General features: G+C 32.3%; 1 long non-coding RNA gene across 1 annotated transcript in view; it reads left to right on the top strand.

The window, feature by feature from the left end:
* LOC107514121 overlaps window positions 1-16424 on the top strand; it is a 55075-nt gene extending 38651 nt beyond the window's left edge. The window contains exon 3 of the long non-coding RNA XR_001597684.2: window positions 16391-16424. This is a non-coding gene — a long non-coding RNA (uncharacterized LOC107514121). The remainder of the gene's footprint in view (window positions 1-16390) is intronic.
* Window positions 16425-25331: the final 8907 nt, after the last annotated feature.

Consider the following 25331-nt stretch of genomic DNA (forward strand, 5'->3'; position numbering starts at 1 on the left):
TTCATGTGAGTAAGTGCAAGCAACCTTTAATCTGTTCTGGCATTTTGCAGCCATTCTACCTTTCCTTTACTTCTGAACTTTAAAATGCATGATAAAAATAAAATGTCTATTTGGTAGTCAGGTCTCTATGCATATACCCCTGAGCTCTATCCTAACATACAACATAGGCTTAGACTTATTTGTTAGATAAAGGGAGTCACCGAAGTTTTCAAAGAAAGATATGACATGACTGGTACTAAGATTTAGAAGATCATTGTGGTATAGCAGATGGATTTTCCAAGTCTATGTTACCTCTATCCCTGGATAACACTGGCTTGGCTTAGTTTCAAAAGCCATTTACTACCTATATAAAATCTACTGATGCTTGTGGCCAGAAGTATACTTTTTCAATCAAAACTCATTGAAATGTGGTGAAAATAGGTTTTCTTTTTTTCTGATGGGAAATTATTGGGTGAAGGCAGTGGTGTCAAAGATTGCATGAGAATAAATTGCAGTAAGTCTTCAAATTTATAAAAGTGAACTATAGATCACCAGTGTGGATTTTGGACATACTATCAGTGTTCCCACATAAATAACTGTCAGCAAAGATTGGCTTTCAAAATATTATAAAAGTTCAATTGTATTATTCAAGGCCCTATATTCATTTTGAGTTGATCAATATGTAAGTCCTTTAAAAAATAATTTAAAAGTTTAAAATTTCAGATACTCTTCAATTCAGGGCATATCTGCACAGAAATCTGTGATGGTATTCTGGGGGTACCTGAAAACTTAGTGTAGACAAGGCACATGTTCCTAGATGGTCAATTTCATGGCAATAAATTAAAAATACTTTTCTGTTTAAAATAACTACCAATTTATTAAGCAACAAAATGTATATTCTCATGATTTTGAAGATACATAAAACTAAAGAAATTGAGCTTTCTAAATCTAAATCATTTCATTACTCTTCTATTTTATTGATTTGTTTACTCATAAATATTGATCTCTTTGTACTAAGCATTGGGTTAGTTAAAGAGAACAAAATGGCAAACAAGTAAAACAAGCCCTGTCAACAGAAAGCAAGCCTATTTTAGGAAAGAAAGAAATGAAGGAAGGGAGGAAGGAAGGGAGGAAAGAAAAAGAAGAAGAAAGAAAGAAAGAAAGAAAGAAAGAAAGAAAGAAAGAAAGAAAGAAAGAAAGAAAGAAAGAAAGAAAGAAAGAAAGAAAGAAAGTCAGAAAGAAAGTCAGAAAGAAAGACAAAGAAAAGAAAACTCAATTTATTGAACACTTACTATGTGCCTGTCACTATGGACCAGATCCTTGATATATATTTTACACACTCATTGCTCTTCTGTTCTATTGCTGGAGTGCTATTAATAACTGAATATCTCTCTGGTTAAAAATAGTTGAAGAGATTTAGAAATGATTATAAAAGAGGAGCTTTTTGCTGAAAGTCAACAGTGAATTAAATTTGAAATATATTTATACAATCCGAATATTGTAACACCTGGCAATTTCAATATGGTGAAACTTCATTCTGGATTTCGCTGTTAGCCATTATGTAATGGAAATTTTAAAAATTATTAGCATTAAGATAGAACTGGACATAAGATACAAATGGCAAAGGGATCTTTAAACTTAAATAAATCATAGTAATTACTATAAGATAACTTATGTCACTTTTTTAGAGGTCGATTTCTTAGTTTGTAGACTATCCTGGCCTCGTTAATGTCATTTTCTTTAACTACCCTTTGCTTGACTTATAAAAACTTTTCTATTTTCTATCACTTTTTTTTCAGAAAGTACTCCAAAAGTTTGATGAAGAGGACAGTTGAAATTAGCGACAAAAATGAGCTATTTTGTTAATGTCATAATCCAAATGTCCAAATAACATACATATGGAAACTTGCTGTAGTTGAATAGTATTTTTTTTTTCATCAGTCTCCTACCTTTTATATTATTGTTTCTATTTTGGAAGTTATATTGTTTTATGCATATAATGACTAAAATATGCTTAAAGAATAATATAAACCTTTTTAGTGTGGGAAGATGGGTGATTTGTTCCAATACTTTGCTTCTCAGTAATTTCAATTTTTAACCAATGAGAATAGTATTAATTTTATTAATAAAGATGTGCTTAACATTTAAAATAAGTCTTGGAAAGAAATGACTAAAATATGCCTCTTTAAACCCCAGCTAAATTCACCATGGTGATAAGCATACATTTCAAGCAATATTATATTTTTTAAAACATTATTAAAATACCATTATGATACTGAATTAACCTCTGTTTTGGCCCCATTATCACCAAACCTTTATGGACTCACACCTTAGTGCCCCAAGAGTGTTTTTTCTTTATGGAAAAACTTTATGACCTCACCTGGAGAGGAAATACAATTTCCTAAACCAGACAGATGCTTGCCAAGAAAATATTTCCTAACCAAACTATCAGGTGGAGTGACGTGCAGGAAAAAAAAAACAAAACAGTAAAGAAGAGTAGGTGGTAGAGAATAACATTTGCCCATAACTAAATCAGAATTTCCATCAAGCTTAGAGACCTGAGCATTTTCCATGACACAGGAAGTTCCTAAACAAGAGCTTTATTTTCATTAAATAACTCACTGCTGATATTTTTCCACTAAAGACAACTGCTTCTCTGAAAAGTTTTGATTTTTTAATTTACTTTTTGTAAAGTAATTTTAAAAAATTATTATATTCCTAGAGTTTTATGCATTTATCATTTAAAAGAAAACACATCAATAAATGTAGCAGTTGAAATTATAGTGTGCCTTTGTTATTTTTATTGTGGATAAAATAATGTCATGAATTAATAGTAATTAATATTAAAAACTGTGGTGAGTTCATTGCTAATGTTTCATGAGTATCAGGACTTATACAGAAATTTAATATAATATTGATTAGATTATCTAGCTAAATAGCTAGATACATACATAAAGTGGGTCTTGAGAATTATTTTAAGACAAAATTTGATTTGTAAGAAGCATGGAAGAAATAGTCTGTAAATGACATGGAAATTTGGGGTAGATGACTTTTTTTAAAAAAATTAACAAACGATATACAATCTTCTGTGCATTGATTTCTTGGTCAGTAAAAAGAGGCTTGATAAGAAAGGCTGGAGAGTGAACTGAATAATATTACTTAAACTTATTGTCTATTTTTATAGGATTGTAAATTTCTGAGAGACACTTTAAACTGAGCATGAATGTGTGCTTTTTCATAGTTCTCTAAGTTTACACATTGGTTATCTGACAGATTCTTGCTTCCATGAAATACATATTTTACTTCCCAAATAAATAGGCTGAGAGGTTATTATTATTATTATTATTATTATTATATTATTGATATAATTCAGATTGTTCTTGCTGTGTTAATAGATACGGCAATTAAAAATGTCAAGTGTTATTTAAAAAAAAAGCCAGAATTACTAGAAGGAGTTTAGTAAATTATGTCTAATAACTGGATCACACAATCCAAGGACTAGTTGGCTGTTTTTTAAATAGTATTGATCAATCAGTCCAGACACGGAGGCTAAAAATTTAGACAATATTGTTTGTTTCCCATGGTCCTGTGCTTGAACAAAAGGAATGGGAGAGGATATGGAAAAAAGAGAACAAAAAAGTAGGAAAAATACTATCCATGAGAAAAGAAAAATAATAAAGTTTGAATGTTATGGAAAAAGCAATAATGCAGGTACATATAAGTATTGTTTAATATTTAGAATTTAGTGAAATTTTAGTTTGAATATATTCAACATTCAGAGATGATTTATTTACCTAAATTTATAAGAATTGTTAAAATGCACTTTATTAAATATTTACCAATGTGGGAAAACATGCTTGTATAAAAACTGATGTAGTCACCTGAGAAGTCATAACTTGGGATAACAACATGGTTAAAAGGTACTGCAGGCAATGAATAATTATAGGCTAAACACAGAGTAATGAGAGGGAAATCAGTTATGAGAATTAAGTACTACAGATATTTTATTGGTACAAAATCATATAGCATTTTGATTAAGAATGTGGACTCTGCAATCAGACAGCTTACATTTTAAATACAGCCCTCATCATTTAGAAGCTGTACTCTCTGTACTTCACTTCCTTATCTAAAATATAAGGATGAAAATAAGATCCAAACTCATAGAATTTTTTGGAGGATTAAATGTATATTGTGTGTGACACACAGTAGGTCTTCCACTGAAGTAAATTATAGCTATAAGTTGTAATTGCATTGAAAAGGAGAGAAGATAAGGAGGAAGGACAAGGAATAGCTGGGGAAAATTTTAACAGAGAAATTTAGGTGAAATTAATACCCTTTTGTTTGTGTTCAGAAGGATAAGGAACTAGTTAGGAAGATTATGCTGAGATATTAATTTAATAGCTACTGAAAAAAAGACAAAGGGGAACAATGTAATACCTCAGAGAGTGGTGAATGCTAGTGTCAGTTACAAGGAATTCATAAATCGATGAATTAAAAAATTATTTAGACTTCTCTAAAACATTTTCTTGATTTGATTCTAGGTCCTTTACTCTGACTTTCTAATGTAATTTTAAAAGGATAGAGATTTTCTCCATTCTGCTAATATGTTTCTATGGGTCATCTGCTCATGTTCCAAAAGCATTCAGATTATACAGACATACTGGGAAGTTTCTGGAATTGCTCAGCAGTGCTTTAAAGTTTGAGTTATTGATTGAACTATCCTTCTGTTTTCTTCTTCTAATATCATATTAAAATTTAGCATATTTTAGGAACAAGATTATGTGATTTTATCTTGCTGGCTTGTGAGTTTTAGAATTAACTTTGGACAGTGTTTACTAAAAGTCTGCACAAGAACTTAAGCCGCTAGGAGGAGGGTAAATACATAAGTTAAATATACCAAGGGTGGTGTATGATTAACTATCTTTACTTCTGTTTGCTGCTAACTTTGCATATTAAATATTATCTAGATTCTGGACACAGAAGCATGTTCATTCTGTTTTTATGGCATAATTTTTTTTTATTATCTTTTTCTAATGCAAAGTACGGGATAAATTCTCTTCTCCATAGAAAACTTATAAAGGGCTTCATATAAATTCAGTAGGTCTATTTACAGAGACAGAACTTATGTTTACTAAGTTTTTAAAATTATAAAACAAGTTAAATCCATTGACCAATTAGCTAACATATTTGTCTCTCATAGGTAGTATTCTCATAATCTTTTATTTGAAAGCAAAAATTTGTGATTATTCATTTTTTTTTCCTGAAGAACACATTTTCATGAGATCCGGAAAATGGGAAGCATTAATATTTTCATGGTACAGCTATTAAAATCAGGAATGAACTCAAGGTAGAATGACTTGCTCAAGGTTATAGAGTGAATCAGTGGGAGAATTGGTGATCTGGGTTGGCAATTTCAATGACAATCTGGGTTAAAAAGGCATTTTTATTGAGGAGATTGGTGAGAGAAAATAGTTTATTCAGATGTCCTTAGCATAGATTGTACCAAATTTTACTTTGATAGTTCTTTATGATGTTGTCCAGACATGGAAAGATATTGTCCATAAATATTGTCTAGAGATTTCAGAACTATCTAGTTATTTTTTAATCAAACTTTTTCCATTTTTAATCTCTATACATTCAGGAAAATCTATTTCTTAGAGCATTTGCCAGAGATGCCAGAATAAAAATAAAATTCTAACTCATTAGTTTCAAAGGCATCAGTGTGTTTTCTCTGTAGGAAGATATATCTGCCTTTTCTATTTAGGAAGATATATCTGCCTTTTCTATTTAGGAAGATATATCTGCCTTTTCTATTTTAGACAGAGTCAACTTCTAACCACCCTTATAATTGCAGCTCACCTAAAGAAGTGTTCCTTATGTTGCTTTACTTAATCTGTCTAAAAGGTTGAAAGTTCAGGCTGATATGCATAAATAAATGAAGGGTAATTCAGTACACAAATCATTTGTTACCATCGTCTGTCATGGTAATTTTCTTAGAATCTTATCATTAATGTCAGAGAGTATTAAATGAGCATTGAATGTTAAACCCAAGAGGTATAAAGAGACATGAGAGGCAGGGCTTCCCCTAAGTGGGCTTATGATTCACTTAGAGAAAGAGAAAATATATTTGAAAATGCAGCTCATGTAATGAGCTAGGTTGTCCTAAGTAGTAAATAAATGATAGAGTCCATGAAGGTCATTGAAATTTAGTAATGAGAGGTTAAGATAAATGGAAGTAATTAGGAGATGTTTCATTTAAAAAGTAGAAATAAGCTGGTCCTCAAAGGAAAAGTGTGATCTACAGCAGAATTGACAAATAGATTTCAATTTGACTGAGAATTCTAATTAATAGATAACGACTTCCTAGGCTAATGTTAAAGATTGTGAGACTAAATCAATGTATTATAACATCACCTCTATTGATAAGAATATTAGGTTGCAGAATATCTCTCTTATTTGAGGCCAAAATATGACTTCTTATGACTTTTCCCTTAAAAAATAAGCTTTGGGTCTTGCCAGTGGAGAGATGTGAGTCGACAGAACAGATCTTTTAGCAGCTGCTTGGAGAACTCAGGATACCTCACAACCCATTGAGGTAGAATAGAGAAATCTGGAGAGAGCAAGAGTAAAAGAAAAAATCTTCTACTTTTAACTCAGCAGAGAGGACAGGAATGGGAAATGAACGTACTCTATTTATAGGTGGGTAAATTCCAGAATGAGAGCAAGAGTCAATATGCTTGGTCATGCATGAGCAGTGAGTGACCTTTATCTCAATCTCACTAATTATTCCTCTGTCATGGGCAAGAGTAAATAATGTGGGGGAGGGTGTGGAGAAAATGATCTTTTTTTTTCTATTATTTTAAAAATGATTATATATATATAATCATTTATATATATACACACACACACATATAATATATAGAAATGATTATATATATAAAGATGATTATATATATATATATATACATATGCATATAGTGTATATAAAGAGATAAAGATAGAAAATTCCCAGTAGTTCTCATGTTTTTTGTCAGCCTAGATGTGAATGTAGAGAGGAATGAGTTCCTTCATGTCTGTCACAGGTGTGAAGTAAAGGATTGGTGGCACCTCTGTTGCATATTTTGATCTTTAAAGATGACCAGGAGGACATTCTAATCAATGACAATGATGAAAGAGAAAGACATGGGGGCAGAGATAGATAGATGATTCAATCCAATAAGATGTAAACTATTTTGCCATGGTTATGAGGTCAATACTAGGGGATGCTGAAGGATATTTATATGTGAGTTTTATAATTTCTTTCCCCTTCACAAAGGGCTCACAACTTTTCTCATTCTTTGTTCTCATCTCTTCCTTTTAAATATTAGAGAGCACCAGTAAGTGGACACTTTTGTTTTGTCAGGAAGAAGAGTCTGTTTCCATCACAAACCTTTTCATTTGGCTGACCAAGCTCATTTTGGATGTTCCAGACAGTTCTTTCTACATAGAAGTTTCTGTTAGTGAGGTGATCAAAGGTCTAGAAGTTTTCAAATATAAAATATGTTTGGAAAGAGGATAAAAAAGCCATGAAAGTTCATACCAAAATTATTTTAATACTTATATTTGTCTTTTTATGTTCTCTGCATACATTTTTTTTGTATTATAATTATTAGGCCACAAACATTTTGAGGGCATATTGTAGAATTTCTGGCTCATATAGACTCTTAGTTATACATTGAGACCTTTTTGTGGGGCAGTATATCTGGGTCAGTTTATCCATGATCGTACCTAAGAGGATACATATTTGCAATCCCAGACAGTCTTGGGATGATGGACATTTGGAGGGTAATGATTGCTATCCTGTTATGTTTTTGTTTTGTTTTGCCTTTTTAACCAGTTTATGTTTTACATATTATGACATGAGTTTAAATTCCAACTACAACACTGAAAATCTGGAGACCTTAACAAATCATCAAAACTCTCTAAGGCTCATTCTACATGACTGTGCATTAAGGATAACACTTTCTGCTTTGCCTACGTTACAGAGTTTTATGAGGATAAAATGTGACACTGGAAAATTAGAAAGGGCTTTACAAATTTACATAACTTTTTATAGCATCTCTGAGACAAGTAAAGTGGGCTATAAGGTCATTCATTACCTAACCCCTAATTAAGGAATGACCTTTCCTTTGGGAACTTTATTAAACTCCATTCTGTATTCACCTGAAAACCATCCAAACATCACCCAGCCAGCAAGCCCTCTAGCAACATTGGTTGCTAATAATTTGGATACCATTGTCTGTGATCCTGGCAAATGGAATATTAAAGAAAAATGCAAGCTTATGAGGGCCAGTTGTCTTTCATTGACTATTAATAATATGTAGAAGAATTATAAAATTGCAGTTTGTCTTGGTAGCTTACATTTTCTTTTTGTTTAAGTACAGAAAAATGTTTGAGGTTTATGAACATTAATCTTAGTGAAAAGTTTTTACTGGTTATATATAACTATTTGATAGATGATAGAATTATTTAAGAAGTTAGACATTAGGGTAGAAATGGAAAATATATCTCATTAGTGTGTTTCATAGCATGCTTGCCACTATTCGTGTTGGTGATACCAAATGTCAGTGTATCAACCCTGGACTGCTTTTATCCATGAGCTGTATTCTTTAAACAGCTAGCCTTTATTCACACCTCTATTTTTAGCAGATATTGTTTAATACTGAAGTGTAAAAAAAACATGACACAGTCATCATTCTTAAGTACAGCTTTAAAAAACACATTTCTATGAAAATATTCAGTCTCCCCATTGTATACTTTGGACACTGAAAAATTGACTTGGGAACAGACTGATAATTGGCATTACGTCACCCTCACAAAGAATTAGTTTAGAACTAAATAAGATCATGTCGATTGTCTTGTATAAACACAGTAGGTTTCTAAAGTCTGTTTTATTTTGTATTAAGATATTTGTCAGTAATGACTAATAAATATCTTTTTTAAAGTAGGAAGTGTTGATCAGAATAATATTCTGTCAAGTATATTTATTTTAGACACACACACACACACACACACACACACATGTGGTTGGCATTTGTCATTGTAAATGCTACAGTGTAAAAGTTAATTAAAAAAGAAAATTATGAAGACACAAAGACTTTGTCCTTTGCCTCATTGAAGTTACACTTTTGGAACTTGGGAAATGGACCTGTTTCTCAGATCATCTTCTGTACTTATTTCAGAAAATATTTTTAAAAAGATCTATTTTCCCCTAAACTCTTTTTCCAATTAATTCTAATTCCTTACTTTCCAGGTCCACTTATGACCCAATCAGTATTATAAATGACAGCAGCTAATTCTTGGCTTTCATCACTCTCCGAAGACCAGTGCATAGACGACCTTAACACTTTTCGTTGCTTGCTAGAGATTAGAGGAGCAAATGTATCATACCAATGAATATATGCCAGGGGACTCTAGTACAGCCTGGTTGTTTTGCAGAAGTCATACAACTAGCAAAAACTGCTAGGATTACCACAACAGAGAACCAGTTCTTTGCTGCATCCAGAGGGTAAAATGTCAAGAGTTAAATGATGCAGCAATGGCAGAAAGAGTGAGATGCTAAGTAATGTCTTTGCATTCTTCAGAAGTCACCATCACCCTAGATCCAACTCTGCCTTACACAGTATTGTATTGTTACATGTATTCTTAAAGTAATAAATGTTCTCAAATTGAGGTGATTGGTTAAAATTGTTACTAGTATTTTGGGGACATCTCTAAAGAGCAAAAGTAAAGACATACATTTGGTGAGAAAGACATTAATCAAAGATGAGGGCCTAATTTATGTAGCTGGGTAGCATATAGGAGGAGCGAAGGTAAGAATCGTTCAGTTTATAAAATCATTATGAAGTTTTTCATCAATCCAGATGGTACACAAATATTACTATAAAAATAAAATAATTTTCTCGTGTTATTTTTCCAAGGCAGAATTTTAACTCATCCTGAGAATGTATTTACAGAGCAGTTGGTATAGAAAAATAGTGATACTATCCAAAATAATCAAAATATTAGCATTGTAAAAATTAGATTTATTACTGATATTCTCTCTTCATTTAAATATTGTTGCATATTAGTTAGCAGCATTCCTTACATAGCTGGGTTAGTTCTCAGGAAACTATAATTTATTTTATATTTCATTCGACTAATGGTTGGTTTCCCCTTGGAAACATTTTCTTATGACTCATTTTTTATCAATCAGTGATGACATTTAATCTTCTTTGTATAAAATCACAAAATACTTGTGGTTGCATTTTTTAATTGTCATTGTAAATATTATTACTAGAGCTTATAAGATCTATCTGAAATCCACATGAAACCTTATATATTAAATCTACTGAAAACTGGATTATTTAATGTTAGTGTCAATTCACTTGATAGATTAATTTCAGGGACATATCACATTTTAATTCTAGGTAACATGTTTCTAAGACAGCAGAGGAAAGGTTTAATTTCAAAAGCCACATAATCAAGTCGAGCTACACAGAGCCATATGAATCCATAGTTTACTAAAAGGTCATTGTACTCTTAAGAATACAAAAGAGGATACTCATAACATCACCAGACCAGGAATATCTGAGACTGGTTAGTCACATACACATTGGGAAAGTTATTCTATCACTGTGATATTAAATGACTATGATGTCATTACAAGGCTATGTAGATAGAGGCAAGACAAGGGGAAAAAAGAGCTGATTCATGTTGAAAAAAGAAAATCCTAAATAATAAGGCAAAGGCCTCAAAGCAGTGACCAGGAAATTACTTTCAGAGCAAGATGCTCTAGGGCAAAAGTGTTTCTTTAACAAATATTGTTTAAAGCAGTGAAATCTGTTTGCCATCATTTCTTTCCTCCTAGGTGATTAAATGCAGAAGAAAAACAGTCATTTGATAGGCACAGAAGCTATTTACTGAAAGTATATTCAATCACCATAAACATTATTTTTACAGCAAGACTAGCAAAAGATACTATGGGGGATCTCATAAAACATTTTTAAAAAGAAAAAAAAAATGATAGTACCATATATTTTTATGAGGGTTTCAGAGTGAACTGTATGCAGCTGTTTCTTCCAAGTACTGCCTGACATTGCAAGCTCTCATTTTGGATCCAGATGGCATAAAATTCAGTTCCCAAATGGAAGAGATTTCATAAGCTAAAGAATAGGTTCAGACCTTGTCTTGTTTTGTGACTAAGGATGATTCCTGATTATTCTCTATATTTGTCATCTATTAAGTGAGATAATCTATTGCAATATAAACACTAAATAATTATGAAACATTTAATTGTCTGTGGATCCTTTTAAAGACAAATACAAACAGAAAAACCTCCATGATACGTTCCCCAAACTGGATTTTTTTTCTGTCTCCTCTTTCTAAAAATTTGACATAAGTGATTATGTAAGAAAAGACTGTCTTGTTCAATTCTCTGAGGTTTACATGTAGAAGCTGCAAAATTTAGTTTGCTAGAGATAGGACAGACCCAGACTTTCAAGGTCAGACCTGCCTTATCCGGGAGGAACGTGGGGAGCTATGAAAAGAGAGTTGCCAGTGGATTTGATGGAACAAAACAGCTAATATAAGCCCTGGTGTGGGTGATTAAGGCATTCACTTAGGTGGAGCTGGAATCCTCTATCTAGACTGAGTTAAGTAACTACACAATCCTCTAATGCTGGGTCAATACTCCTTACATTTTTTTAGCTGTGACATATCTACCTTGCCCTCTTTTGTCTTTACCCTCTCTTCTTGATACTCCTTCATCTTTCCTACCTTTTCCCAGTTCAGGGACATTTTTACACGTTCAGATTTTTTCTTAAGGTGTAGACTACCAAAGCACAAAGATAGAGACTCAAGATTTTTTTTTTTTTAAGTTCTCTCATATTACTTCCTTGAGGCAATAAATGTAAAATTCTCTAAATCAGTTTTTCTCAACATTGTATGCACCAAAGGATCATCTGTAGGAGCTTTTGAAAAAATACTGGTGTGTATTTGTACCCCAGAGGTACATTACAGGTAAAAGTATTTAAAATTCATTTTTCATTTTTTATTATTTCATTAAATTTATTTAATTTATTAAATTTATTGGGGCGAACTTGGTTAAAAATTATATAGGTTTCAAGTATATACACTTCAATAACACATCATATGTTTATTGCATTGTGTGTTCCCTACCCAAAGTTAAATTTTAAATTTTAAATGCATTCTAGTGTAGCCCAGTTTAAGAACATCTGGTTAGGTATTTGAATGGGGGAAAGGTAAAGGTGACAAAAGAAATAAAGAAGAAATGATGAGGACTATTAATTAATCTTCAAAAAATTATTTTGTGTATAATAGTTCTAAACTATAAACTATATTTATATAGTTGTTTTAAAAGATCAAGCATATTTTCAAAAGAAAGTTTGCCACTACTCGAGGTATTCAAAAGGCTGTGTTACAGGTTTGGAAGATATTTTAAGGGTATTTTGAGCACAAGCAACATGGCTGAAATGTATGTGTTGTCTAAAATATAGCTATATTGAAAGGGAACTATAGAAGTGGAATCCACGATTCTTGCATGTTGAAAAGAACAACAATCTTAGTAATTTCAGTTATTGTATAGTCAGAAGACATTGTCCAAAAAACTTAAGTAGAATTTTTGTGTAAAGATCTAAAAATAGAATCTATAATATATCTGTACTTTTTAAAAAAGGAAAAGGACAATTTTGCTTACCTTCCCTCATAGATTCATTACACTGTGATGTATCATAAAGGCCTGGTCTCTGGAAATTTATCTAATATACCCAAAACTTCACACATTTTCTGACATATAGATTCTCCTGACTCTAGTGACATTTCCCAAGCTTTATATATTGGCCCAATGTTTTTCTTCTATGATGTCTTCCCTTAGGGTTTTTCTCCTTTTTCCACAGTTTCAATTTCCATGTTATTTAGATGACATTCACATCTGTCACAGCCTCTTTATTCTCTGAAAAAAAGTTTTTTATTTTCACCTAATGAGTCATTTCAAAGGAAATGTTTTCATTGAGCCATAAGAGGGCAGTCATCACTGATTCCATACAGGAAGATGAAAAAAGTATATATTGGATTTTAATGGGCCCCATTTCTTATTTTTCATATAACTTGTCAATGAAAACAATGTGAGAAGCATATCACAATCCAGAAAAAAAAAATAGCCAAGACATTACATTATTCTTCATTATATTAAGGGAGCTCTGGGATATTCCTCGGTTATATTTCAAAATATTTATGATAGCATTGTATTATAAATATTCTTTTAACATACTTAAAACTGAATATATTCATAATATAAATAAGCACAATTAAGTAATAAAATCCATGCACTTAAAAATGGATTTAAGTAACCATTTCTTTTAATAAGTATAATAAGTATCCTATGTAATTTTAATAGCATGTTTTTCTCTTGAGAAAATGCTGAACTACTGGAAAATAACTGATAATGATCATAGTACTTTATTCTATGAATATAATATATTGAGGATTAAATTTAAGAAAAAACATTGAGTGACCTCTAGTCTGCTGATTTGAGAAAAGAAAAATAAAAAATATTTTTATTATTTTTTATACAGCATATCAATCCCCTCTCTCTCTGTCCTTGAAGTCTAGTTTTTGCTATATGGGAAAAAATATTTAGATTAGTTTCTATGATTTTATTTATACTCAAATGCATGTAATTGAAACAATACAATATGGACTATAAAATTATACTGAAATGTGTGTGTTATTATATCCCTAGTTGCTAATACCCCAAATAGCTTTTAAATGATAATAATAATAATAATAATAATGATAATAATGATAATAATAATAATAATAAAGACATAACTAGCTCTAGTAACTTAAGACCTTAATATTGCCGAGCTCTTAAATGTAAGCTATATTTTTTTTGAAGTGCAAACCTTTGCACAAAAGCATACTTGTATAGATGAAAAGTTAAGATGGGTTTATTTTTATAAATAAATGAACTTTTCATCTTTTATTTGTCTTGAAAACACCTCAACATATTTCCAGCACTATTATGACCAGAGGCTATTTTGAAGTTATGCTGTGCACATAGCCAGTGTGCAAGGCTAGGCTGGTATGTCTGCTATTTTGCTCTTTGTATGAAGATTTTATTCAGATAATTGGACTATTTTTTATTTGATAGGCACTGACCTGCACAATGAGGGTGTAGCCTTCATTATTAACCCTGGAATGTTTTTTTTAAAGAGCAAGGGAAACAGATAGCTAATTGTGAAATTTCCTATGAGTGTTTGGTTTTGTTTTCATCACAGAAATGTACATTCTTAGGAGCTGGCAATAATCTGAAATGACTTCAACAACTTGGAAAAATTATCTTTCTTCTTTTTGCTCAAATGAATATGTGTTCCTGGGGGTTGTCCATGAATATTCTCTTTACCTTTGACTTTGCTGGAATATATCTCTGATCATGTGGTCAGAGTCTTGCACTTATTTATGTCTCAGTTCTGCTACCAGTGGAAACTCATGTGATGTCAGTAGGCATTTGAAGAGCTAAATAGAAATGTCCCAAAGACTATTAGCCAAAGGAAGTCTGTGATATTTTCTCTTCCTCAAATAAATCATAATTATCAAATAAAGAAAATGTTTGGGAACCAGGGACTGTAGAAACTGACTTATATTAAACTTGTAGAAGACTGACTGCAGTTGACCCACTGGAGAGCCCTAGTCAGCTATAGATGTAGATGTGTGCTTCCTTTGGCTGTAGCTGAACCTGTGAGAATGGATGAGCATCCTCTCTGAAAGAATTAAAGAGCCCTGGGTGGAATCTGAGGCAAACTTTGGAAAGGCCTACTCAGGGAAACTAGAATAAGAAAAAACATAAATGAAGAAAAAGCTTGACCTCTGTGCCAATGGCATACAAACCATATAAAAGAACATTGGTAGATAATCAGGAATGATTTCAAGAGCAAGAGATCCTCAGCATGCATTCAATTTGTGCAAGAAAAGGCACTTATACTAAAACATGTTTTCAAAGTAATTCCCATAATCATTCTGGGAGGTGATCTAATATAATTCTTTTGTGAGAATGAGGAAATGTAAAACTATAATGGTTAGGTAATTTTTTTAAAGTCTGGAGGAGTTACTGTTTAAACTTTCCGTTCCTACAAACTGGCTTAGACTATTTCAGAAAGCCATTCCCCCTACCATCTAACTTTTTTTCTGCATAGATTTAAAATAAATTGTATTCACCATTTTCTTCTGAAATTTTATATTAACAGATGCAAAGTGTTTTATAATTGAATATCTATTAAATAAACTATTTTATATTGAATTCTCATTTTGCTAAGGGATTATTTTGCAAGAGTTTTTGCTTCCCTTCCTTTTATTTTCTTTTTTTGAGATTTTTCCAAGAATCAACATTTTAGTAGTGCTCTCAATAGAATACACTCCTAAAAAAAGAAAAGAAAAGAAAAGAAAAAGGTACATTATGACCATTATCTTGTTGAAATGCAGTGAAATAAAGTTTTCAAAAGCTTTTAACCTCTGCTTTTGTTTCTTAATTTCAGAATTCAGTCTTTCTGAAAAGGATATCTATATTAGTTTCCTAGGGCTGCTGTAACAAAGTATCACAAACTGAGTGGCTTAACTAACAGAAATTGATTCTCACAGTTCTGGAGGCTAGAAATCTGAAATCAAGATGTAGACAGAGTTAGTTCATCTGAGGGCTGTGAGGGAGAATTTGTTTCATCCCTCTCTCCTCACATCTAGTGGCCTCAGAGGTTCCTTGGCTTGTAGATGACATTCTCATTATGTCATCACATCATCTTCCCTCTATGTGTGTCTGTCTCTGTGCTCAAAGCTTCTCTTGTGATAAGTTCATAGTTATATTTTATTAGAGCCTGTCCCAGTAACCTCATCTTTATCATCTACAAAGACTTTACCTCCAAATAAGTTCACATTCAGAAGTACAGAAGCTCGGAATTTCAATATATTTTGGGGACAGGATATAATTTATCACATAACAATTTATTAATCAAAGTTAATGAAAACTTAACAAGGTTAATGAAAACTTATACTTTGATGTTTATAGAACATTCTATTTGATCATTTCCTTCAGCATTTAAACATACTCAAGACCAGAATTATAACAAAAACATCATCCCTCATTTTAATACACCACCTCAAGCTACCATTCTTATTTTCGTCTTCTTATAGTTGAACTTCTTGAAGAAACTATTGTATGCTTGTGGTCTTTATTTCCACACCCCACATTCACCCTACTATAATATATTTTCACATTTCATACCATGCTGATGAAATAATCTCTAAACAGGTTAACAATAATCTCCATTTTGCTAAATCCATTTGTGATTTTTTTCTGTCCTCAATTTGTTTGTCTTTTCAGGATCATTATTGGAAGTTGCCATCTTCAATGAGCCCTAAATACTAAATATGCCTGTATGTTCTTTCTGGCTATGCCAAGGAGGTAAGTTCCTGTCTATTTACTTGGGCCTTTCTCAGGGTTGTGTTTACAGCAAGAAATCCTGAGGAATAAGGTAACATTTTCCTCCATATACAGAGCACACTTGCTTTTACCATTCTATAAAAATGGTTAATCTTCCTGTAATTCAACCCAGCATGGGTAGGTACCTATCATGGGCACTTCGCATCTCTCATGGGACTCAGAGGACATGAGGAGACAACAAGAACATTATGCTGTTGCTGCGACTATTTTTGTTGTGAATCATGAACAGCAAAGTCTTTTTTCTCTAATCCAGGATTCTCATATCTTCTGCCAATAATCGTACTATAGTAATAGACTAGCTTATTAGCTTGGACACAAATAAAACTCCCAGTCTCTTCACAGTTCTTGATAATCATTTGACATTATTTGACTTCCTTCAACTGTTGCTTCTCTGGCCATACCTTTCCAGATTTTCTTTCCAAGCAGTTTCTTTTGTAATGAGTCATCAATTTCTGGAGTTTCGTAAAACTCAGAAATAGGTCTTTTTCTAATAGTCTCTTTGTAGGAAATTTTAACTCATCCTTAGTCTGGTTACTGTGATGATGCCCAGATTTATTTCTTTAGCTCAGAGCTCATCCTTGGTATATCAGTATATCCAACTACTGACCTAACACTCGGATATTTTGAAGACATAACAAATTCATTATGTATATGGCCGGATTCACGGTCATTCTCTTCAAACCTGGTCTTCTTTCACTATTCCATCTCACAGTAAATGGCGTCATCATTTATCCACTTGCTCAGGCCATTCCTTTCTGTCTCTCTCTCTCTCTTTTAAAGTATCACCAACACTAATTGCTTTTATCATCTCAATATCCACAGAATCTGTTTTTCTCTTCATTGTTACCTTCATGCTATTCTTAGCTACCATTATCTCTTAAGTGGACATCCCAATACTTCCTTCTACATTCATTCTGTTCTTCCTCCAATCTATTTTTTAACTGTAGCCAGAGTGAATGATTACTTTAAAACTCACATTGAATCATGGCATCCTTCTGCTTGAAGTCTGCTTAAATCTTCATTGAACATAAGGTAAAGGTCATTGGTTTATTTCTTCTGTTCATTATTTTGATCACAGCCTATGTAAAGCTTTCAGTGACTTTCCAGTCAGATCTGAATTCTTTATTACATAATCAGATATAACCTTATTTCCTTTCTTCAAATCACTTTTGCAGGTGGTCATTATATAGCTTTAGTGTGATTATTTAATTAATGTCTATGTCCTTTCTCAGATAGTAAGCTCCATGAAAGTAAAGATTCATGTTAGAGTTAATTCTCATTGTACCTCTAGCAAGATGTACAATTTTTGTCCCTAATTGACACTCAAATATTTGAGAATGAACAAAAGAGAATGACCATTTTTGAAGAAGTAATCATCTATTTTTCCTTATCTTAAAACGTTTGTTGTGGTTAAGCTAACAGCTCATACAAAAGCCAATGGTACATTTAAAATTATAAATCGGGTCATGTTAGCCTTTAAATAAAATCCTTCATGACTTTCCATCATAATTAGAATGAATTTATATTCCATATCCTGGCTACAAAGTCCTACATGGTTTACCCTCTGGATAGCTCATGACCTTTCTTATAGAACTCTTTCTCTCATGTACTACAATAAAGTTACAGTGCATATTACTCTCTTATATATTAATATCTCTGGGTATTCCCACCCAGAAGCCATATGCCAACTATTCCTCTTAATCTTTGCTTGATTGACTCCTTTTGTTACTTAGATCTTAGTTTAAAATATCACCTAAGTTTCCTTGTCCTTTAAATTTTAAGCAGTGATCCAATCACTCCCTCAGTACTTTTCACAATTTGGTATTTTTCCTATTTGATTGTTTATTTACTTATAGTTCATGTTCTATCACTCCCTCCACCCCCCAACACACACCAGTAAAAATGTTTTGCATGTAGACTTTCTTGTTCATTGCTGCACCCCCAGGTCGTATAAGAGTGCCAAGTACATTGTGGTACTCAATAAATAATTTTTGAATAAATTAATATATTCTTAAATTTGGGAGTCAGATAATTTCCAGCAACACCTTTGGTCTAGGAAATTAGAACACCTCATATTACCAATTGTGAGAGTTATTATAATTTCTAACATGGCCCAAAATAATTTTTTTTATAATTTGGAGTTTGTCTCCAAATCAGTAAGGAATCAGTAGGTCTATAATTTTTCTGTTTTCTTCATCACTGATTTACCTTGAAAACAAGTTGCCTGTTCCTTTCAGCAACATAAAATGGAGCAAAGATTTAAACTAATGTGACAGAATGTTCTGATAGTCAGAGCAAGGTTAGTGTAAACACAGAGAAGCCAAAGGGTGCCCTAGCAATCCTCTGATCTTGAAACACGCCTTCCTTTTGTGCTCTTCCAGTATTTAGATTTGAAAGCAACAGGCTGGATATAGAACCACAAACACTACAATATTGCCAAAAGTAGAAGTTGATCATTTCAACCTCTTTAATTTTAAGGTGTGGATTAATAACTTCTTTTCCATTTTTTTTTCTAATTTTCTAAAGGTACTAGCAATAAAGCAAGTTAGCTCAGCTGCCTTTCCTTTGAATTGTATTGGCATCCCAACTAAAGCTTGAAATCTATAGGACTCCTAAACAGGAAGTAGAGACATATTTAGAAAAAAGTTAGGGAAAAAATGCATTTATTTGATAATTTTACAAATACTAGAGGAAGAAAATATTCCTCATATGCAGCTCAGCATGTCTCCTTTTACTTGTTTGCATTAGAGAAAATACGGTATAAATTCTCTGATACCACTGACAAACTTTTCGAGGTATGTTTTGGTCTTCCAGAGTTTGCCTTAGGCAAAATTTTGAAATATTTTGAATTGTTCTTGTAGATCTTTTATTAGTGTTTCCCTTTATTTTGACATTACTAATCCATTGCATCCAAAGGTCCAACAATTTAGCTCTTCATCTTTATCTTTCTTTGGAAGGGTGCCATACTCTGTAATTTTCACTTCATTTTCCCTCCTTCTTCTGTGCAAGCCTCTGTTTAATCTGATTAACAAATTCGAACTAGCTAGGAAGAACTAGTTAGTTAACATATTACTCTTTCAGGAAATGTACTTTTCTTTAAATTGAGGGCTATCTTTTTCATCAAAAATGTGACTTTAATAATCTTCCTATTTAGTCTTTACAGGTTATTATTATTATTAGTAGTAGTATTGTTATTATTATTATTTTGTAATCAAATAAGAATAAGGCAGTTTTTTTTTTAATTAACAAAGACATATTAGAAGTGATAAGTCTGACAATCAATCACACAGTCTTATAGAAAGGGAGGCTATGATTTGGCAAATGTATTAAGCTCTAACAATTTTTGAAATAGGCAGCATCCAAAGGGCATGGACATAGCATGTTGACACATGATCAAGTTTGTCACTTCAGACATGTGAAGGACATCAGAGACCTAGTGATCAAGTGGTAAGAAAAATAAAACTCGAATCCCTTTTTGAAATATCAATGAACCGAAGAGAAAATAAGGACAGAACCAATTGCAAGATATACTTGAAGGTCAGTTGTAAACAGCTCATGGGTGGTTGGCAAATAGTTTTGTGTTCCACAATTAGATTCCACAATCTGGTGCCTTTTCAGGAACCAGATCCACATTGCGCTGCTTCTAATGAAGCTGGGATCTGGTATTTTGGAAAAGGAGGGCACTTTGGAGAAAGGCCACCAATGCATGGAAGCAGATGTCCCTTGCTTAACACTCCAGATCTAAGACTCTCTAATGAGAGTAAAAATGGTCATTATTTCTTCTTCATTTTCTTTAATTTTCTACTACAACTCAAACACAAATGGGTATGAAATGATTATATGGAAAAATCTCCATTAATCAATATGCAGTCTGGATAAATTAAGCAAGAAAATATTTATTCATTGTGGAATATTTTGCTTGTCAATAGTAAGTGCTTTATAAATGACAAGTTATTTAAACATAGTATTATTAATATGATTTTTTGTGACTGTGGGTTGTGCAGTAAGATACAACTTTAGTTTTTAGAAACAGTCAGCAATCATATTTTTGTTGAATAAAGAATTGTCCTCTAGTCAGTACTCAGTCTAGAAGATACTTTTTTCATGTTAAGTCCTAGTACTCAGTAAGACATGAAATTACGGTAAGATGGAGAAAAGAATGAAGGATAGAGGTGAGTAGTCTGGTTTGAAACAATATGGATTAGGGGTATGTAGGCAATGTCTAACATACTGGCTAACATATATGTACTAGGCACTTAGTACATGCACATATGCATATATATGTAATAATATATATGAATCCATTTAATAGATATATTGTTATCTTTATATGTCTTCTCATATTCTTAATGCCTCTACTTGGTGATTATTTTTCTCATTTCATATATAGGAAATTTGTGGCCGTAAGCAACTTCAATGAGTTCTAATGCTCTATATTATTTAAAAATTTTCTGACTCCAAAGCTTGAGTCATGGACTTCTTTAAGAAAGAAATCAGAAGACAATGTGAGATAGAAAAGTGGAAGAGAAAGTGAGGATGTGTGCAAAGACACGGTATAGCAGCTTTGATATTATACCTTCTTAGGTTTGATGATGACTCCATCAGGTACTTCTTGGGATGTTATAATCAAGATAATTAATTGTTGTAAGCTTTGGTTTGCTTATCTTTGACATAGGTCTAATGATACCAATCACAGATACGAGAAGCTCAGTAAGCAAAGATAAATGCCCCCCAAAACCAAAAACCAAAACCCAAAACAAAAACCCTACACCTAGGCATATCATATTCAAACTGAAGAAAATCAAAGATGAAGAGTACAAGGCATTCAATGATTAAAAACAAAAGACCTCAAAAATAATATGTAGCTTCGGTATACTCATTAATATAACTATTGTTTGGTAAATTGCATGCTATATGATGACACATATAGTCTGATGATAAAAAATGATTATTTTATATGTTTATAATATATAGGGAAAAAGTTCTAATTATTAAGGAGAGGTACAGAAACTGATGGACTCCCTAGACATTTCTACCTTTGTGCGGCCCAGCACTTTTATAAATTATTGTGTGAATAAGTCTTATATTTGGTTACCTTGCCAGATAATATAGATCCAATGTAAATGTAAACATTAGTGTCAGCATGTAGATTACTGTCCACAAGAGTCTAGGGGAGAAAGCATTCAAATTGAATTTAAAAATAGATGTTCTAGTGGTTTAAAATCAAATTATGTGCAAAAGATAGGATACTATTTTATATATAATGAGTCATTGACAAATAACACATAATACTTCAAATAACTCTGTCACCTCAATTTCTACTTCCTTTGGACTATTTTTCCTACTTTGTATTAGAAAATATCGAAGGCTTTTTAGTGAATTATGTTAAGTCACGAAAGGATAAAATCTCAGTTTATAGTCTTTGTACTTCCTGTCACATGACCTCTCCTTCTTTCATCAAAAAATTTACCACAAAGAATTCTAAAAATGCTCCCATTCTCTAAGGTACCTGCTGGTTCCCTCTCCTTCTTGAACTGTGTAGCAGGGGTGGCCAGAGGTGGTACAACTTCACTGGCAGGACATAAAACATAGAAACCTACCTAGGTACTGCTTCTAAAAGGAAGCAGGGTTGAAGTCTTAAAAAAAGAAATCAGGAGAATTCCACAAAACACACTGAATTCTTCCAGTTAGAATCTATGATGGTTTCACAACTTATTTTCATACTTTTATAAGTTGGTCTTAGAATTTCATTAAAGTTTTGGATTTTTGTCCACCTTCTCAGAGCCTCATATTTTATTAGTGGATATAAAATCTCAAGTTTAATTTTTTCTAAGTCAATGTTTTTAGTTGTGGAAATTTTTTAATAACAAAAACTTTTATTTTCTTTTTTCCCTGTTTTTTCATCCTGTAGATCCTTAAAAAATACTTATTTTATTTAAGATATTAGCTAAGGAACATATAATGTAGCAAAACAGAAGAGAAATTTGTACTCAATTTATGAGGCATATGCTTAGAGTCAATGAATAATAAGTCGTTATGTGTGGGTGGACATATCAAGGCCAACTTGTCTTTAATTATGCCTTTTTATAAGGTTATTATTAGAAATTTTGATTTTTATATTTAATCTTGTTTCAATGTTCTGGGATCAGGTGAAGTCTAAGTTCAGTATTTCCTCTGTGGATAAGAAATATTTAAGAAGTGAATGTAGAATTCAGAATTTGGATTCTTTCAATTTTAGTAGACTACATTTTATAAACAGATGATTATTCCGGAATTTAGGAAAAAAGAGATGCCAGATGGTGAGAGTAAAAAGCAACATTCAGATTGAAATTACTACTATAATAGAGAGAGAAATAAAGAAAGAACTCTCATAGTAATATGTTTTGGATTATCTGTTTTATCTCTTTTAAGTGTTCTTTAGAGTAAACATTCTTCTTTAAGGAATTCAGTAATATATACCTTGACAGCACACATTCTGAATTGAGTTCTGGAGATCCTAATTTCTGTTTTATTAAGAGGTCTGTGTTGTACATTTACTAAATATAGCTGATTGGTTTTGATTGAAGACTTCACTCATTAACAGTTGGGTGGGTAGTAGTATAAGTTCCTCTGAGTGGTACTAGTAGGTTAGGACAGTAGACAAGACCTTATTCCACAAATATTTATAAGCATACTTTATGATTAAAGCATTCTATTTAGGGATTTACTTTCAAAGTAAGGGCAGAGAACGCTGGGGGCAAGGTTGTTAATGTGAGAATAAATTTATTGAACTGTCTTACATAGATTTATAAATCATAAAAACTTTTTAGCATCTGAGAGGACCATGTATGGGCCCAAGGATGTGTACTTTTATATATTTAATTAAAATTCTGAATTCTTAAAACTGGTTCTTTGAAAATGTTAGGTGATTCAACCTGTGCATATTCATCTCATGTCACCAAGTACATTCAAAGTTTATGATGGACTTAAAAAGTCTAAATGATATTAGTCCATGCTTCTCTTAGAGCATGGAATAAAAAGAAATGGTGACTCCAAGCAACAGTTGGTTCCATAAATTTGGAAAGAGCATTTGAGAGAGAAAGAGAAACAGGGAGAGAGAGAGAGAGAGAGAGAGACAGAGAGAGAGACAGAGAGAGAGACAGAGAGATAGAGAGAGACAGAGAGAGAGACAGAGAGAGAAAGAGAGGGAGATTATTCTGTTTCTGACTTTTAAATATATTATACTTAAAATCTTAATGCAAGCTTTTAATCAATTCTGTGTTAGATTAATTACAATTTCTGTAGTAATTCTCCTTCCCCCTATATGCATGCACCTTTACAATGTGAATTAACCATTTGTGCAATCAAAATGTGGAGCCTTTTCCCCCTACCTCTAGAATCTCGGCTCATCCAACTTGCTTTCACTAATCAAATATGGCAGAAGTGACATTGTGTGATGTTTGAGCATCGTTCTCAATAGATCTTGCAGTTTTTACACTTGCCTTCTTAGAATGCTTTTATTATCATGTGACATCTAGCCTACCGTAAAGTAGAAGGTCACATGGAGCAGAGACAAGCCATTGCAGCTGAGCCACTTGAGGCCAACCAGCTGACAGCAGCAACCATCAGAAATGTGGCTGAAGCCATCTTATGCATTCCAAAACCAGTTGAGCAACAGATGACTTCATCTATTTAAGTGGTCCTAGAAGATACCAACAGAACTAGCTGCCCAGATGAGCACCTAACCCAAATTGCAGAATTATGACCAAGTAAAATGGTGATTTTTTTAATCCACATTTTGTGGTGGTTATGCAGCAATACATGATTGAAATATATTCCTAGTATTTAATTTATTGAATCTTATTCATGTGATCCTGTAAGTAACAATCTTATCTTGATGTTTACTTAAAATTACTGTCATGTTCATAGATTTAAGTAGCAACGTTTACTGAATACTTCCTGAATGCAGTGTGTGATTACATACCTCTCACTTTCTTGGGCTTTTGAAAAGGAAATAACCACATAAGTGTTTGTCCTAATACATTGATATAGTAATATAATACTATAGGTAAGGGACTTTCTTAAGAATTTATGAAATAATTTATGTTTTACTCTACACACATACATGCCATATTTGCCAAACACTTAGCATCAGAAAGTCAGGAAGACAAAGCAAAAGATTGTCAGAGGGAGAATTCTGAAGGATAAGTTTTGATGTGAGCCTGAAAAAAGGAAAGCTTGGTGTACTAATGCAATTCTGAACGATAAATGGTGTCAAGGAAAATAAGAACTTGTGCTCAGGAAAGCTAAGAAGCCTCAATAGTATTACGAATTTCTGTTAATAAACTGTCGCCACTATTGTGCATCATAAATTTCGTGTTCATTGGTGTTCGAACCATCGTTTCTACAGTAAAGTGTTGCTGTCATCCCAAACAAATGTTCTTTGGGTACAGGCCTGCTTTTAACTTGGAAAAAAAATTTCTTTTCTTTTAATATGTCTCTCTCAATGTTTACCATAATCATTGGAGAAATAATTATGTATTTGAAATAATTTAAAATTATTTATTTCCAGATTTCTTATCTCCCACCTTCCTTTCCTCATTTCTGTTTACCATTTCAGTTTATTTGCCCTTTGTTCTGCAAGGTGTCTGAAGAGTGAAAGGATATTGAAATTAATCTTATTGTAAGTAAATAAATGTCTCTTTAGAAAGCCACTGAAATAGCCTGTTACTTAAGTTAGAACAGGAAATGAGGACAAGAAACAACAACTATCAACTGATATCAAAATCTAAAACATAACCAAAGTAGTTATTCATAGGTGAAAAGCCTGAATTAAAGAAAA

Source organism: Rousettus aegyptiacus, unplaced genomic scaffold (assembly GCF_014176215.1).
Source record: "Rousettus aegyptiacus isolate mRouAeg1 unplaced genomic scaffold, mRouAeg1.p scaffold_m13_p_4, whole genome shotgun sequence".
In the NCBI taxonomy this organism is placed as follows: domain Eukaryota; kingdom Metazoa; phylum Chordata; class Mammalia; order Chiroptera; family Pteropodidae; genus Rousettus; species Rousettus aegyptiacus.